At 33.8% G+C, this 13,197-nt stretch overlaps 1 long non-coding RNA gene across 2 annotated transcripts in view; it reads right to left on the reverse strand.

Moving 5' to 3' along the window:
* The window catches only part of LOC140696364 (uncharacterized), a 172,742-nt gene that overhangs the window by 102,799 nt on the left and 56,746 nt on the right, over positions 1-13,197 (reverse strand). The window lies entirely within an intron of this gene.

The following is a 13,197-nucleotide window of genomic DNA, read 5'->3' on the forward strand; positions in this document are numbered from 1 at the left end:
TAGATTAATCCAGTGCCTATTAATCATTAGATCCAAGAAAAGGAAAGATTAACCTATGTCCTGACTGTGTGAGAGTTTAATCAGTACATCTCATGAGATAAACACAGGTTGGTGAATCTTTAGAAGTCAAGGAAAACAAATCTCAATTTATTTTGTGAATTACAAGTTTCACAAGGTATATTGAAGCTCTTCATAAAAATGAATTTAACGAGGGACAGAAAAAGCCATGAATAATAGATCACACGATAGGATATTATAAAAAAACTTAAGATTGGTGAGAAGGTAGTTTATTTCTTATCTTTGGAAATTTTTATCGTAGAAGGAGATATCTACGCTCTTCCATAAAAGTGGTTAAGAGTTGCTTTCAGGGAAATTTAGATCAATTTTATCCAACATGGTATTTTTATATACTTACTATGATTAAAGGTAGAATGCTATTTTCTCTGTTTTGATATTTTAGAGAAAGAGAATCACATGTCTTAAGTTTCTAAAATTCATTTAGTGGATTTTAGAAATTCTCATATGGCCAAGGTCCCCAAAACACAGAACTTCAGGACAAAATAAAATGAAGGAAGGAAAGAGAATGAAGTGGTTTAGAACACTATTGTTAAGAAGTTTTGCATAGATGAGTTGTGAAAATAGACATTATATCAGAACTGAATCTCTAAGATAGACTTCAGGAAGATATCAGGCCAATTTGATAGAAAAAAATCAAAGGAATTGTATTTCAAATTTGAGATGCATAGAGTGTGGTCATTGAAGGAATCATTCCAATGGCCTGAAGGACTCCAGCTCTGTTTTTATCCTACTTAACATAATCTCCTATTAAACACACTCTATATTGCAAAAGCTGTCTAAAAGCACATTTCTCAAATTATTACAACCTAATTCCCACACAAATATTGAGTACATGTTAAAGATTCATTTAATTTATTAAGTGATTATCTCAGCAGAGTGACATGAGATGTTCTAAAATTTTTTTGAAATGCAGAGATGCATACAGTTAACTAGGAAAAGTAACAAGATACAATTACTAAGTTGTGAACAAACTGGTTAATGGTCTGTAGGGTAACTGGACTGTAACTGTTGAGTTCATATTCCCTATGGGAAAGAAAAAAAAATCACACCTTACACTTTTCTGCAAAGTTAATCTGTAGCTACACACTTTGTAAAACAGCATAATCCCAATTAAACGTGAAGTTATTCCAATAAAGTTAAATTCCACAAGAGAGACAGATGGCTGTAAGAGAGGCTTATTAGGACATGATCTAGCATGATATTAAAAAGTCTCGTGATCATCATTTATTTCATTTCCAAGTATTAAGTAATTTTTTGTGCACATCAGCTAAAGAAGATGACAGTTTAAGGCACAGCTCTCAATCATTAATTCAACTAGGATGGGGAAGAAAATGCATAGATTGAAAGGAAAAACTATTTCAAAGATTTAGAAGAAAGTGAAGTCCTATATTGATGCTGATAAGTGGAAAAACAAAGATGAGTGGAAAAAGTGACCCACAAAAAACACTCTTTACTTTGAGCTCCGTGACAGTTATGAAGTCATTTCTAAATAGGGAGAGTCTCTACTTTCAGGTAGCATGAAAAAGGTTAGAAGAATCACAGAAATTCTCAGGTCATAGCAGTACGGTGTAAACATAATTTTTCTGTGTACCTGGAAATCAAAAAATTTGTATGACTCACTTTATTGTGAGATTCCATTTATTACAGTGGTCTGGAACCAAAGCCACAATATAGGAGTTATGCCTGTACTGGGCAAATACTGGTATTCTTAAATTATTTTACCATATTTCAAAATGAGAAGGTTACTTAGCTTGTTCTTTGGTGTTTGAACCTAGAGGTAATGATTTGTAAGTAAAAAACTACTCTTTTTAAAAAGTACAATAAAAATAAAATAAAAACAGTATATCTTACTGGAGGCTGAGATCCATTTTTGTAGTGGATAACATACAACATATTTTCATTTTAACTTTGTCCAGAGTAAACAAAACATTTATTATTTGAAATTTTTCCTAGATAGTATATACACATACTGTTGCAAAGATATTGGAAAAAAACAAGGACTTTTTTTTTAGTCACTTAGAAATGTGAGTCATCAAAGCTATTATAAAAACTGAAGTTTATACTAATGACTTTTAAGTCATTAAATATTTCAGATAAATTTAATATTTTTATAATACTGGGTATATTTGAATTCTAATGACATAAATTAATTAAACTAAATGACCATGATAGTTAATTATTAATATAAAATCAAATACGCACTATGTAGGATATTACATTTTAAAATACTAACATTGGATTTATAATAACAGATTACTTGATAAAACTTGAAAATTTCTGCTGTATTACCAAATAAAAAACTGCATGATTTCTGTAACTAAAAATCAATTTATTATGCCTTTGCTTTATCAGTCTTACTCTTTTTTAGTAACATCAGATAAGGAATTATACATTATGCATTTACTATGAGTTCCTTCTAGAACTGAGAGTTTATAAGTTATCATCAATAGTGTCACAGTGGTCTGTCATCCCAAGAAAAAAAGCATCTATAAAAGCCAACTTTCTGTGAAATGAAATTTTAATCATTTTAACCTCTGAAGTCAAATATTATTATCAAGTATTTTTATGAAAATCTTCCTAAAATGCTAAATATTTTTATGATTTTTTCCAAAATACTCTGAATATGCAATTGACTTTTATTTTAATGAACATTGCTTAAAATACTCTGCTCGAATGTGTGTGTGTTTTATAGTACAAAAGACTAGATTTAATTTTAGGATATTTTTAAATTCTAGTACCTGCTTCCTTATTTCTATTTGCAAATTAGCACCGTTCTAGCTTCTGTGATAGTAATCTCTTCTTATCAGAGATTACTTATTTTATTAAAGGCTTATTTCTAATCGGCGTTTTTTTCCCAATATTCTGCCTCTACAATGTTCAATACTTGGAATTCAAATAAAACTCATGACTGATATTGTACATACATCTACTTAGAATCTCTCCATGTGGTGTTGAAAGTAATTTCTACAATCACAAAGAGGCTACATTTTTAATGAATAGGTAGGTATTCTATTAGCTTTCTCTGAAGTTAAAAATAACTTTCTATTTTGGAGTCCTTGCCTGTATTGTGAGGTTACTGCTACCAAATCTCAAGATAAATAAGGTATTTGTATACACGTTAGTCACGGTTACTCTTAAGGCAACTAAGGGGAAATAGAAACTACTGTAGAAAGGAATCTTTGCACACAAGTTAAAAATCTCTCAAGCTACTTCAGGTATCGTAAAAGAAGTCTGAGGAGTTTCTACGGAATGCATTCATCATTTGAGGCTCCAGAGTCCTAAAAGGATGGTGCTCCAGGAAAATAAAAAGGCAGATGAAGTGAATCAACAGATACAGAAAATGCAGAAAGCCTGCTTAACCTCACAGTAAGTTGGATGCCACGTGACTCAGTTCTGGTCAATAAGGTGAAAGCAGAAGTTTAGTAAGAACTCTGGGAAATGTTCTGCTTTTCTGATAAAAGAAATAGACTTGACTATCATTGCCCCCTTTTCCTTCACCCTACCCTGAGGATCGATTTAATGTCTTAAGCTAGACAATCATATTGCTATCGGGAAGGAGAAAATAAGTTGAGAGGAATCAGGAAGATACTGTAACTGACATCATCAAGGTACTGAACCAAGTTCCATAACTGTGTGCTCCCTATTTACTGCAGACAAAATTCCCAACCGATGAAAGCACTGGCTAGAATTTGTTATAAACAGGGATAAAATGGACAAACCTAGCAAATAAATGTTAATGTAGTTTGATAAATTGCTTTTACTTTGATTCTTTGTTGAAATAAACAACATCAAGCATCTGCAGCCTGCCATAAATTCAGTACTCTGATTTAGAGTAGACAGGGCTGGTGAAATCATGTTCAGTAATTTGACAAGATATGCTTAAATAGTAACTATGTCATTTTCTACCTGCGTGGTCTTGGGTAATTTAGATAGCCTCAGGGACCTCAGGTTTCTCTGTGGTTACTAGCTGTACCTACCTTATAATGTGTGGAGCAAATTAAACATCCTAATATACATAAAATGTACATCAGAATGCCGGGCGTAGAGTCAGTGCTCAATATTTTTGATTTGTGTATATTGTTAGTTAGGTATATCCATTCTTTTATAGACTATATAAGATTGAATAAATTAACAATAAAGAGAATGCCTTTAAATTAAACCATATTGCCTTTTAAAATCAAAATTTACTTGATTTATTAGGCATTTATTAAGTCTTATTAAGTATCTGGAGCTCTACCAGAGATAGAACAAATTCTTTCAGGAGATCTAGAATATCAGTAAAGATAAAGATGGAAACAAAACATAGTAAATGCTAAAAATATAATCATGGACAGGGAGTAAAGAGAAGTAAACTCGACTTTCCCACATATACTAGGGAGGTTCATCAGACATTTGCACTGAGTATTAAAGGAACCAAGATAGAGGGACAAGGGAGAAAATTACATCTCAGGCAGAGGGCGAGCATTTATAGAGGCAAGGAGATGTACAACACTGTGGCATGTTTTGGAAAATAGAACCGTTTATGCATGGCTATGTGGAGAAGTGGCAGGAATGAAATAGAACGCATTCCTGGAGTAAGATTAGGAAAGTCCTTTTACAGCTCTCAAAGCTCAGATTTCAAATCAGTATAAAGAGTGGTTTTCAAATTATGCTACATAGAATCCAATTATTCCACAGCAGCCTCTCAGGACCTCTAGCTTGTATGAGAAAAAGGATGAACAGGTGCAGTTTTAGGATTCACTTTTCAATTTAAACAATCTCTGCATTTTTTTGTTAAAAACATACACACATAACTAATATTTGTACATGACTGATTTTGAAAAAGGGAGAATGCTGCTGAAAAACAAAAAGACCTGATCATCAAGTGACATGGTTATATTTTCATACCTTCTATGCAAAAGTTTACTCTGGCAAGAATGTGAGGGACGTTGTGTGAAGGGCATTAATAATCAGTGTGATAAATTAGATAATGGTGACTCGAACTAAAACTCTGAAAGTGAGAATAGAGAGGACGTGGCAGTTGCAATAGATTGAGGAGATACCATCAACGTTCCAGGAGCCCTAGTACAACGATCTTCAAAGTCTTTTCTCCCGGGCCTCCTAAAAATACTTTAGATTATTTTGAAATTTTGGAAAATTTTGATCACTCCTCAGACATTATTATATTGAGTTCTATTTTTTGTCTGAAGTTTAAATAGTTACAACAAATAGAATATCTGGCATATTTTTAAAAATTGACATTTTAAAAGAAGCTGTTCATTACTGTAAAATGTATTGAGTAGAATCTAAATTCCATAGCAAATTGATTCAAGCAATTATTTACTTGAAATTAAAAAAAAAAGATGTTCTTTAACAACTGTAAATTTTATCTCATTACTTTTAATCCTTGAATCTACCCTAATAAAATTATTGAAAGTTGTATTGGTCACTAAATACTTCTTTCCTTCAATTTTAAAATTTACATTAAAGTTTAAAAGTTCTCTTCATTTTGGGTGGGCATAAAATTCTAAATGTTATGTTTTACAGGATGAAATAACATTTTGTCAAAATTAAATGGACGATATAAAGTTGCAAGTTATGTAAAATGGGCAAGTCTAGAAATCTAAAATATAGCATGAAACTGTAGTTAATAATACTGTATTGAATATTAGAAATTTTGCTCAAAGTGTAGATTTCAGTTGCTGTAATCACACAAAAACTCTGGGTATCTATATAAGGAGATATGTTAATTAGTTTGACTAATAATCATTTCACTATGTCTATGTTATATCCAATCATCATGCTGTGTACTTTATATATTATATTATTTAACAATAAAATAAAGGAAAAATGATAATATTTTGTATGAGTGTAAATAAATATTTGCAATGAAATATTCACTAGTGCAAAATTAACATTTAAATATATATGTAAGAAATCAATTTGTTTTTAAACTTTTTCTACTTGCCTATTATTTTGTTACGAGCACTTTATAACTCTGATAGTCTAGCAAGCTGTGTATTTTTGGAGACTGAACATTTTTAACTAGCATTGCACCTTTTCTTTAACTTCTAGACCATTTAGTTATAGAGTAGATTAATTTTTATTGAAATGAGAGAACAGTAACTATATTTTACTTACCTAACATTAGTAAATCTTTGTAAAATATTAGATGTGACAAAATAAGAGCTTCGTGATCATGCCAAATAAAATACATATGATATGTCCTTCTAAATAAAAATAATAATTAAAATGTTTTCAGTTCGAGTATCCTTTCTTTCATATTTTGTTCTAAGGAGAAAAGCTGCTTCTACACAACCTTCAAGGAGAGGAATGAACTAATTCTTCACTTGCCATAACCCTTCAATTACAAATGATCACAAGGGATAAAATGAAAGATGTAGCTTTGCTGAACACCCACCGTGAGTGGGCCAACAGAGGAAAAGAGAACTTTCAAAAGCCATTGCTAGCTAAATGTCTCCAGTGGGTTGTCTCCAGGGAAATTAACTGTTTCAGGGTGGAAGGAAGAATAAGAAACCTGTCTATTTGATAGCTTTTTCCTTCTACTGGGATTAGGAAGCTTAAACAACCTAATAAACCTAAATAAAAACCACACACGAAGAGGTGTGTAATTTATGTGAGAATAAAACTGTCATTAGCTATAGGAACTTGAGAGCTAACTGTGTGTACTTTTGCATGGCTGTGTTTTATACTTCCATCCTTCTCTTTTGGAGAGAAAAAGAAAAGGTCATAGAAATTATGGAATGTAACTGAAGAATGTTATTTGGACAGAATAAATAGAATTCTTAATAGCTGGATACAGTCCTTAAAGGTTGTTGTCTTATTTCATAAATGTAATCTGAGCAAGTAAGAATTCCTATTGATAAGATTGATTTAACAAGTATGAACATAGCCTGTGGTGAAAGAGAGGTACATGTAGCACAAAATGTAAAACTAGTGATGCAGGAAAAGATGTTTTAATCAATACTGACAACTGTGAAGACATATTAAAAATACAATAAGGATCTGGTAGGATTTTAAATACAGAGCTGGGCTGTAGATCCAAATATTACAGGTTAATAGTTAAGAGCATTGGTATAGAATGTGGATTCTGTGCTAACCCTGTATACACTTGTTCAAAAATATTCAATTCTTGCATTCAGTTCTGAAATCATTCTAATCTAAAATGACATATTAATTATTTAAATGTATTTTTAGCAAAATTAAATGCATTTTCATATATTTTATTTTTATGTTGTATTCATCAATGTTATATCTGTCTCTCACAAAAAGTCTACTGAACATACTTGAAAGAATGAAAATTTAATTATATTTTTCTCTTCTTAATTTGTACCAGTTCATGGTTTTGTACATGCACATTTGCATGCCTCTTTGCGTGTGCATTTAAATACAAATGATGCACATATTCTGTGTCAGTGGAGGTCAGGAATGGTGGCAAACATACTAAAATGACCAGAATGACCACCACAGCAAAGAACTCTGGCCCTAAATGTCAACAGTGACAAGGTTAAGAAACTCTGATCCAGAAACACAGGAGACACAACAATAAGAATAGAAGCTGAAGTTGGAAAAATGGAGTAAAGCTTGTGAATAGTTTTGTGTGACAGGATCTGTTTGCCTAACAAGTAGACATCCCCGTTTTTTCCTCTGCTACCTGAACCCAAAGTTCAAGAGCTAGCAAATTGCATAGCTGAGGGAATCAATTATAATTGGTCTACACTAAACATAGTAGCTCATTGCTCTTTACTAGTTATTGGCCAAGATAAGGAGGTGAAACTCCTGATCAAGGATGTTCGCTGTAGACTTCTTGGAATGCTGGAATCTTCACTCTGTCAAAAGAGAGACGTCTACAAAGTGAAAATCCTTTTTTGTTGTCTTTTCCTCCAGTCTGCCCTTGGTTTCTGTACATCTAATAACCATGAGGGGGCAAACTTGTGATTCAAATCCAACACTGAGGAGATTTTAAGATCCTGTATCCTTAAAGTGCCGCCTGTGGAGCAATGTTGGGGACCATTATTTACAGAATATGACTAATTAAAAACATCTAAGGTGTTCATATTCAGCCATAGCTGGAGGGTTGTTATCAAATAACACATCAGCTGAAAATAAAAATAGTATATCTAAAAAAGCACTAAAAGAGCTTTTTGAATTTATCAGAGAAAAACCAAGGCATCCAAGACTTGAGAATCCAAGATGTCAGAAAGAAAGTCAGTCTAATGATGTGGACCTTCTGCTTTTCTCTACAGAACATTTAGTGATAAACACATGAAGGGCTGCACAGTATTTTAAGAGTCAGGGTTTTATAGAAAATAACATTTTAGAGAAAGGAATGAAATATTCTGTGCATGGAATCACAATACCTCAAGGAATTTATTAATTTCTAATCTCCATGGGACCATGATAAGAGACTGAGAAATTAAACAGAAAGTAGGTGTTAAGGGGCTAACAAAGCCAAGTTTAGAATTTTTTTTTTGTCCTCTGTCATTGCTGAGAATTCAACAACTGGAGCTAAGCATCTGCCAAGAAAAAATGAGCCTGGTAAAAAATCTTGGCTTTCAGTTGAGAATCCAAAAAGCCTAAGTCCCAGGAGTAAGCGCCAAGTGGAGACACACCAGCCACCAAAAAAAAAAAAAAAAAAAAAAAAAAAGCCAGAAATGTAGCCTCAAATTATTTCAGTTTCCCAATTGATCATGGCTATCTATCCATACTCCCTACCTACCAGAAGGTAAATAATCCTTCCTGAAGGAGTGTAACGTCATCCAGAGATTCTATATATTTAATCACAATATCCCACATTTAATATAAATTACCAGACATGTCATAACAACAGCAACAAAAAAATCCAAGAGAAAAAACAACAGGAGAGATTAAATGAACCAATAATTATTATATATATATTTATATATTATAAAAGCATAAATAAATCCAGATACTAGCACTAGTAGAAATGAGCTTTAATATAACTAAGACTAATGTGTACATAAAAGTAGAGAAAAGGATAAAGCAATTTATTAGAGAATTGCAATGTATAAGAAATGCATCAAAAGAGAATACTAGAACTGAAAAAATATAATAATTGAAAGAATTTAATAGATACATTAAAGGAAGCTCAGTTGGACAAAGCAGAAAAGGGAATTCATTTTCTAAAAAATAAATCAATGTAAAATAACCCAAACTGGAGTGAATACAACAAAAAGATGGTAAATACAAGGAGCAAACATAAAATAAAATACAGTTCATGATGAAAGTAAAAATATACATCCAATTTGAATATTAGTATCACGCTTAGGGAGAATGAGGCAAAAGTAATATTTGAATAGATACTACCTAAGAATTTTCCAAAACTTCAGATGATAACAAGTTACAAATTCAAGAGTTGCTATAAATACCAAAGAAGATGATATCAATATAGTAAAACTCCCTAGGAATATTATGGTCAGGGTCTTACTGAATATCAAAAGCAAGAAAGCTTCTGGAATGTGGGTAATACTCCACATTTTGATGTGGCTGATGTTTATACAGACTCAGGATTTGTGCATATTATTTATTTACACATTATTCTTTAATTCAGTGATTACCAATAAAAGGCCCTGCTCTTTTCTGTAATTTATATTCAAAACTTATCAGTTTATAGATATTGAACAGCATATTAGTAGCACTGCTACCATGTTGGGGTGAAATCTTAAAAATTAAATTGGCATGGAAATAAGATATTTTTATCTTTATTGTAGAAAGTATTAAATCCTTGGTGTGTAGAATGGATTATATGGTACAATTCTGTTGGCAGAAAGATTGGTTTGAAACCTCATTGTTTGTTCAATGATTTCCTTGTAAAATTGGCAATGAGTTCTTCTGAGTTGGTATAATATTGTGATTTGCCCTGGTAATTGCCTTCAACTAAAGACCACCAGGAACTCCTTAGTCAAACAAATTGGGTTTACTACTGACAGCAGCTAGGAAAACATACACCGTTGGGAAACCAAAGGACATCTCAGAAAGAGGGTCTAATCAAGAAACTGTTTCGGAATTTGTGACTTGGTTAAGTAATTTCAGGGAGAGTCTATGTATGTGAAGGATTGCTCTGGATTGGATGGTGTTAGAAAGTAAGGCCAGTTTCATGACTGGGTATCTCAAATCTTATCTATAGGGAGAGAATACCAGAGTCAGGATGAAGCCTTGATTGCTGAAGACATCGCAGGCACTCATTTAGTGAAAGAAAAGGATGTCTGGCATTTTATGGATTTCACAGTGATCCATTTTTGTCTCACTTTACCGTGGTCTCAGGGTGAGCTCATTTATACAGATCTTCTATGATATTGTTTCTGTCCAGAAAGAGAATTGTATGATTTATCTGTAAACTTCATATTATTTGGGATAACACTGAGGCCTAGATGTGAGGTCAGAGCAGGTCCCTGACATCAGGGGCTGTTTGGTTCTTTTTCAGCATCAAGGAGATACTATACAGTTCTTGGTTTTCCTAGAGTCCCATTAACTGACCTGCTTCATTAGAGAGGGACAATAAGCTCAAAGGACTAACAATACAAAGAAGAGAGAAAGGGATACAGGAGGAGGTCAGTTATAAAAGAAAAAAAATATGTAAAGGTATGAAGTTATAAAAACTGACAGATGACATAAACATAGTAAGAAAAAACTACTGTTGTCTGTATCCTGTATTAAACAAAAAAAAACAAAACCCTAGTACTTGGTTTCAAAAGAATATTTGAAGCAAAATATACTGTATCTTTCCACAGAAAACCAGAATGGAGAAATGTGGCTGGAGAGGTGGACACAGAAGCAACAGACCAGGGAAAGGTGAGATATTCTCACGATAGATTTACTCATTTTGGGTAATCATTTGGGGAAAGAGAGCTACCAACCTCGTTCCAGTTCAGCAAACAACCCAGGGCCAGTCAGATTTATAAGACCACATGGATTTGGACAAACTGATCCAAAATAGCCTATGTGGATTAAAGAGCAGAAGGACCTTCCTTAAGCCCTGAACCTTTTAGATCTGCGATCTTCAGAAGGCACAAGGATAACAAAGTAAATTTTTCACCACAATAGAAGTGGTGGTCTAAAGTTAAACATGATTTAGAAAAGCAGGGTTGTGTTTACTTTGAAAAATAAATTATTGTTTATTTTACTTTAGTGTGACAGCAAAGTAAAAGCTATAACCTATATAGTCTTCCTATTTCTTAGCACAGAAATACCAAAAACGTGCAAAAATTAAATGTTCTGTCACTAAGCTATTCAAGGGAAGCACTCAAGTATGCTGCCACTGTTTTTTTTTAGGATTGGCATGACACAAATATTCAGCTATTTTTATATCATGATTTTGCCCCTTATATCCTTTGAATTTAATTTATGGAAAAGAAGCATTGATAAGTCTTACAAAATATATATTAAAATACTCAGTTGTCATGTATCTTAAGTAAGGGGGTGGTAAGATTGATTTTTAAAACCCAGGTCACTAATTGTGGCTTTGGTGACAAAGTGAGTGAAGCAGGCATAGAAAAATGCCAATACCAGATTGAGAAAAGATTGATGTATTCAAAGTCCTGGTCACTAAAGTTGCTAACTTGAAGTATCCTGCTGTTCGCAGGAAAAGGCTTGTAGCACCATTATCACAGGGATGGGACCTGTTAGGGGAAGCTTGTGAATAAGAAGAGTTGCACAGACTACAGACGTTTGATGCTCTATAGCTTTGTAAAATGTTCACAAACTGGAAACAGAGTCAGTGGAAAACTTGAGTATGTTATTTATACTTTCAATATGTTTTATCTTAGGTTAATAAGATTTAATCATAATGAAGAAACATTGACTCTGAAAGAGAACGACATAGAAGACAAATTTAACAACATATACTAAGTTGAATAGTGTCCCTTTCAAAAGATATGTCTACCTGGAACCTCAGAGTATTACTTTCTTTAAAATGAGGAGTGGAAGCCCATGGTTGGGTTAACAAATTGTAACAGACCCCAGCCTCTTGTCTCCTTGAAGAAGAGCAAATGTGCTTAGTAACTGCCTTGCTTGCATAGCTGAGGTTTTAGATAGCACTCTGCTCATTGCAAAGCAACGACCTAGGCCCTCGGCTATAAACTCTGGGCGTGCCTGCTCTTAAACAGTCTTCTATCCCCAAAGCAAGGAACTGGCTGGTCTGGTGGTCTGCTTTAACATATCTATAAGAATGTATCTTGTTCTCCTCTCCCCATGACTTCCCTAAAGATAAACTGTAGGCCCCCGATTGTGAGAATAAAGGAACAAGTCTTGGGCTGGAATGGTAAACAAGTTATAAAAAGCTGCAGACTAAGAGGTGAGAAGGCTGGTTAGCCAATGATGGGTAAGATCCCCAGAGGGGGGCACCTTAAGACAGGCACAGCCACCTGAGTCCAAGAAAAATGTTGTTAAGCAGTTGCTTCTCACACGTTCTGCCCTGATAAGCTGTAAGGCTCGCTGGTGCCAACACGAACATGATTCACCAAAACATAAAGGGTCTTCTGACCTTGAGCGAGACTCTACAATCTCGATCCCACCCTATCTTTCCCTAAATTCCTGCATTCCATCACACAATTGTTAGTGATTTCTCCTTTGATTGTACACAATAAATGTGGGAGCATTTGAGAGGTACTTGGAGTTGGCTCCCGACTCCCTCTCACTCTCTTGACCTTTTCCACAGTCTTGAGTAATTCATTCTGTCTCGGTGGGACTTCTGCCGGCCAGAACCCACAATGAGGTCTTTGCAGGTGTTAGGTAAGGATCTCAGTATGAGATTAACCTGAACTAGGGTGAATCCTAAATCCAGTAACGTGTTCTTATAAGAAACACAAAAGAAGAGACACAGGGGAGAAGGTCATATAAAGACAGAAAGAGATACTAATTATGCTATAACAAGACAAGGAACAGCCCCCAGAATTAGAAGAGGCACAGGGGTCCCCTCCCCAGTCCTCCAGAGGATGTGCAACACTGCTGACTTCTTGATTTCAGAATTCTAGCCTCCAGAACTGTGACAGAATACATTCTGATTGTTTAAGCCACAAGGTCTTTGGTAATTTGCTACAGCAGCCCAAAGACACTAGAACACAATATAAAAGTATCAAATATCCCATAGTGTTATAGTTA

This window comes from Vicugna pacos, chromosome 1 (genome assembly GCF_048564905.1).
Source record: "Vicugna pacos chromosome 1, VicPac4, whole genome shotgun sequence".
NCBI classification, from domain to species: domain Eukaryota; kingdom Metazoa; phylum Chordata; class Mammalia; order Artiodactyla; family Camelidae; genus Vicugna; species Vicugna pacos.